Consider the following 6,273-nt stretch of genomic DNA (forward strand, 5'->3'; position numbering starts at 1 on the left):
CCTCACCACCTGAAGGAGATCTTGTCAGGATCCATAGTTGAGGGTGGATTCAAACATTTGGACTTTAAATTATACATTTAAGGTGAAATGGCTAAAAGAATGCTTAAAAGCACCCAACTCTTTATGGTATTTCATCCATAATAATATATTCAATTAAGTGCAAGGTCTACATTTTCTGTGGTTTTATAACTATAATGTCTCTAAACTTCCTTTAAGTCTGTCTGAATTTTATCAACAAGCGTTGTTGTCATGGAAATTATGCTACTCACATAACTTCTCTCCACATAAGACAATAACACTGAACAATGAGAATATCATTAAAAGGAACATGTCCCTCCATTTATTAACTGGGATGATAAAAATATTATTTTCATTAAAGGTCTTTTCAGTAGTGGTCACTCGGTGTAATATTAAGAATTTTTGCAGAAAGAAACATTTCCTGTTAAACCAATTGAGTATAATTCTGTTATTAAGCCAGTTCCTAGTGGTATATTAGAACTAATGAAAGGACATAATGAACAGCCTATGAGTTGTAACCTGGAATTTACACTCTACATAAGTGGAATTAAATTTCTGAGTCACAAATGTACCAATAAGCACATTAAGCAAAGCTTTCATAACAAAAGGAAGGTAACACCACGTGGAATTTTTTTTGGGAATTTCTCATTTTAAAGATATAAACTAACATAAAGCATGGCTTGTTCATTTTAAATTTGTGATAAACAATAAAATTAGAGAACTAGATCTTAAAGTGTTCTTACCCAACTTTCTCCAGATTCTCAGTGGTTCTGAGATTCTCTAATGATAAATGCTCTTTCTGTAAAACTGAGCCTGAAAGTATTATACATTTGTTTTATGAATGTTTTTGTACTACGTTTTGGACTGATTTGGAAACATGTTTATTTACCAAAACCAATGTTATTTTTAATTTTGGGAAGGAGAACATCTTGGCTTTCACCGCCAAAGGAAATTATATGGTTAGTTTATTTTAATTATTGGGTAAGTTTCACATCCATAAAGCTAAAAGTTCAAAGGTAACATAATTATTTAAGTTCTTTCTAATTGAAATTAAATATAATTCTGAGACTTTTTAATTCATAAAAAGTAAATGTTTACCTGCTCTTAATTTTTATTTGGAATACCTTGAGTGATACTATTCTTGTTTATTTTTATTACATTTATTTTTTATTTAAATGTTGTTATTATTATTATTATTATGTTTATTTATATATATTATTTTATTGTTACATTGATCTTAATAAAGTTATTTTTATAATAAATAAAATAAAATGAAGTGGCAGAGATGAAGATGCTGAGGTTTTTCATTAAGAGTGTGAGGATGGATAAAATTAGGAACGAGTTGATTAGGGGAACAGCGAGGATGAACAAGATGTTTTGGGGACAACGTTAGAGAGGCGAGATTAAGATGGTTTGGGCATGCGCAGAGGGGAGATGAAAGTTATATTGGAAGAAGTGTACTGATGATGGAACCATCAGGCAGAAGGAAGAGAGGAAGGCCAAAGTGGAGGTATATGGATGTGCAGAAGGAGCACATGCAGGTGATGGGTGTGAATGAAGGGGACGTTCATGACAGGGTAAGATGGAGAAGGATGATCCGCTGTGGCGACCCCTAAACGAGAAGAGCAGACAGATAAAGAAGAAAAGAAAGAAGCCAACAGCATGCTGACTAGTGATGTGTCGGTCGCGAACGAACCGGTTCAAAGAGCCGGCTCTTGTAAGTGAACGATGAGAGCCGGTTCCCGTCTAAGACCGAGCCATTTTTTTCTAAGGCTTTAAAGACAGTTGTGGTTGTTTTAATCACTACCGTTGAATGCTGCTGTTTTGCACTTTGCAGAGTATTTGTTTATTTTATTACCCAGAAATGGATGATTATTTAATCTAATAAGCTATTTTGTAAAACCAACATTTTGGGTTCCATTGGCTGTATTTCAGAGTTTACAAGTGATTTTTTTATTAAGGTGTTAAAATAAAAATGTAAAGTTATTTATAATTTAAAGTTATTATTTAAAGTTATTTATACAATTGAATGTGAGTGCATCAGTGACAGCCATAAAAACAATTGGCCATTGCAACACTATTTATTTTTAATATTGAACAAATAATGTTTTGTCCATATAGTCATGTAAAATGTAGGTAATATTGTTCTGTACCAGTGGAAATAAGTGGTAAAACAAAGAGCCATTTAGGAGCCGAAAGAGCCGGCTCCCGAAAAAGAGCCGACATTCCCATCACTAATGCTGACGGAAACCCGATTTGGACTGCGCATGCGCAGTAAAGATCACTAAACTGGTTTTATGAATAAATCAGCTTTAGAATATTTTTCCTGTTTTGTTGTTGGTTGTGAGTGTTTAATTATTTCCACAGTGTCAATAAATTTTATTTTATCACTTGGTAAAATATATAAAAAAACAGCCAATAACATACCAACATTAAATTATGATGTGTTTACAGAGGTGCAACTTATGGAATTCATTCAATATTTAACACAAAGTGTTGTAAAATCGGGTTTCCTGTTCAAATCGGGGCACATCAGCCGCAGATTCGAGCAGGTGTAGTCATAGACGAGTGTGTGAATATAACTGTTGTATTTGTGGGAGAAGAAACAAAACTACAGGTTTGATTTTTCCTGAAGAGATTTTCTCTGTGACTTCAAATTTACTGAAACACGTGTGTGACTATTTTCTACAACTACAAATCTGACTGTCACATGTGCTCGGGTTTTGCACCAAATAATCCTCGACATTACCGTTTCTTCCTGGTGTGAGAAGCTGTGGCTGAGGAGACAAAGCGCTGTAAACACGCGGCTGCGTGGGAGACGACGACCACTTCACTTTGATTAAGGGACAGAGCCACCATCTACGATTCAATCCAGCACCTTTGGAGAGTCAATATCTGAACTTTTCAGCGAGACATTTTCCTCTGTACACTCATACCCTCAACATGTACTCCAGAATTACTGTACATTTTCGAAATGTTATTTAACTTCAAAATATTTATGACATGGTTATGTAGTGGTTTTATTTTCTAGATGCTTTCTACTGTGAGCTGGCACTTTGATTAAAGATTTTGAGGACTCCTGGTCCGAGGTGAATTCGTGCCCCTGTGCAGGATGGAGTAGATTTAAGGCTGTTGTTCTTTTTTTTGACCACCAGATGGAGCCAGTGACCACAAGCAGATGAGTCTCTCTATGACAGGGGTGTTCAAATACGGCCTGCTGTAAGATTTAATTGGCCCACGCCATCATTTTTAAGAATCCATCCTTAGCGACCCGCTGGCACTTGGCAGTTTTTTCTTTCACCTGACGGTGAACTCATAAATGCACTTCAGGAAAAATGGTCAACTATTACCATAAACACACCCCTAAACCTTGTGGAAGCTGTTAAAGCTGCAAAGTGTGGGCTGATATCACACTAAACTAGTGATGGGAATTTTGGCTCTTTCGGCTCCTAAATGGCTCTTTGTTTTACCACTTATTTCCACTGGTACAGAACAATATTACCTACATTTTACATAACTATATGGACAAAATATTATTGTTCGATATTAAAAATAATAAATAGTGTTGCAATGGCCAATTGTTTTTATGGCTGTCTTGTAATAACTCACTGATTTAACATTCAATTGTATAAATAACTGGATTTTTATTTAAACACCTTAATAAAAAATCACTTGTAAACTCTGAAATATAGCCAATGGAACCCAAAAGGTAGGTATTACAAAATAGCTTATTAAATTAAATAATAATCCATTTCTGGGTAATAAAATAAACAAATAGTCTGCAAAGTGCAAAACAGCAGCATTCAACGGTAGTGATTAAAACAACCACAACTGTCAACAAACATTTAACTGATTTAACATTTTCTTCAACTATTTTTTTGGAAGGCAGATTGTCATTCAGGAAAACCAAGTGTCTCAGCTTGAAGGGGTTGATCCGGCCACCCACCCCTCCCCTCCCTGCTTGGTGGTATCGCTCTTCGCTGATTGGTACCTTTGCTTGTTCTCTGATTGGTTGAATGACAAGCCTTAGAAAAAAATGACTCGGTCTTAGACGGGAACCGGCTCTCATCGTTCACTTACAAGACACGGCTCTTTGAACCGGTTCGTTCGCGACCGACACATTACTACACTAAACCCTGTGGGTTAAGAATGGGATGTCACTCGAGTTTAAATGCATAAAAATCTGACGAGTGAATATTTGAGCAGTATAGTTGAGCTCACTTTTCTAAGCCTAGCTGATACGCTTCTTAACGGGGCAACCATGTTTAAACTCTGCTAAATTAATCTGACAGCCCAAGCATTAAAAATCATACTTAGCTGTCCTGTTTTTAAGTAAGCTGTTACACTGAATACATTATTGCAATTCTTACCACTGAAACATTGATCAACTCCAGAGGTGCCTATGACGCTGAAGTTGGCTAATTATTCGCCAGTTTCTTATTCGGATTTTCTGTTCCACCTTAAATGGTGCAATAGTTGCATTCTGTCGCCGCTAGATGGCAAAGTACGAACACAGCTTCCATACCGTGGAAAAACTACACGTTTAGCTTCATTCCGTGGATATTATCTCTTTATTTTCAAAGTCTCAGAAATCTGAAAGGCTCACTGTGAAGACACAATATAACAGACTATTAATATCCTGAAGACAAAGTAATTTTACTGTGGATTTATTATATATTTGCCCTATAAACATAGCACTGGACATGATATGTGGGGAAGATGCTTATTTGGCTAACTTCAGTGGACTTTATCTCTTTATTTTCAAAGTTTCTCAAACATCTGAAAGGCTCACTGAAGTTGCAATATAACAGACCATTAATATCCAGAATAAGAAGAGATTTTAAGAAAGTACAGACTTTTTTCAAAGGGGAGACCTGGATCATATCAAAATTCTTAAGTGCCATTCTCTCTTTTCAAGTATATTATTCATAAATTAGTTATAACAGTGCATTCAAAATATGAAAAGCACAAATTTACCAAACAGTTTATATTGATTAACTACTGGTTTATATTTCGGGCGGCACGGCAGCGCAGCAGGAAGTGTCACAAACACACAGCTCTAGGGACCTGGAGGTTGTGGGTTCAGGGCCCGCTCCAGGTGACTGTCTGTGAGGAGTTTGGTGTGTTCTCCGTGTGTCCGCGTGGATTTCCTCCAGGTGCTCTGTTTTTGTCCCACAGTCCAAAAGCACACGTTGGCAGGTGGACTGGCGACTTAAAAGTGTCCATAGATATGTGTGTGTGTATGTTAATTGCCGTGTGAAGGACTGGCGCCCCCTCCCCTTTCTTACGCCCAGTGATTCTGGGTAGGCTCCAGACCCACCGCAACCCTGAACCGGATAAGCGGTTACAGACAATGAATTAATTAATTTTAGAGCAATAACTACTGCAGTATATTAAAAGTATAGACGTGTATTGATACCACACACGATAAAAACAAATTACATGTCGTTACTATGAGATAAACATCTACTTATTATGAGATAGCATGAGATATTATGTCATAAAAATGACATATCTCGTAATTATGAGATGCGTATCTCATTTTTATGAGATATGTCTGTCTACATTCTGTTTGAAATACCAATACTGTTCCTATACAAGAGGCACTGATCCGTGCACAGCAAATTCTCCAGTGTTAAATCAACACTATTAGTGTTAACTTTTGCGTGTCTTTTTTTTTTTTTTTGCTGCAGTCAATACTTAATTACTTTGAATGACTGAATTACTTTGCTGGCCCAGATAAATGAATGGCGTTTAGGTTTAGCTTAGTTCATTAACACAGTGGTGCAGTATCCTATACATTAGCACAATGCTGCCACCGTCAGGTGAAAGAAAAAACTGTCAAGTGCCAGCGAGCCACAAATGATGGATTCTTAAAAATTATGGTGCGGGCCAATTAAAATTTTACAGTGGGATGTATTTGGCCCGGGGGGTCGACTTTGGATACCCATGGTCTACTCAGTCTTAGAAATATTTATAATTAATTTTTCAATAAGACCAAAAGAAAAACCTGATACTACAAATATTGATGTTATTGATGTATAACATTTTCTCAATGGATTGCTTTACCAATTTTACATATAACTAAATAAACACAGAACAACTTTATAGCTGTGAAACAAAGACATTGAATTGAAGCACCAAAGGTTCTCAAGGACCTCTGAAAAGGAGAATATGTGTTTTGTACCCTATTTATCTATTGTTGGAATGTATGACAAATGCTGTGCAGACAATAGGCATGCCTGGTCTTGTTCC

Source organism: Hoplias malabaricus, chromosome 7 (genome assembly GCF_029633855.1).
Source record: "Hoplias malabaricus isolate fHopMal1 chromosome 7, fHopMal1.hap1, whole genome shotgun sequence".
NCBI lineage: Eukaryota > Metazoa > Chordata > Actinopteri > Characiformes > Erythrinidae > Hoplias > Hoplias malabaricus.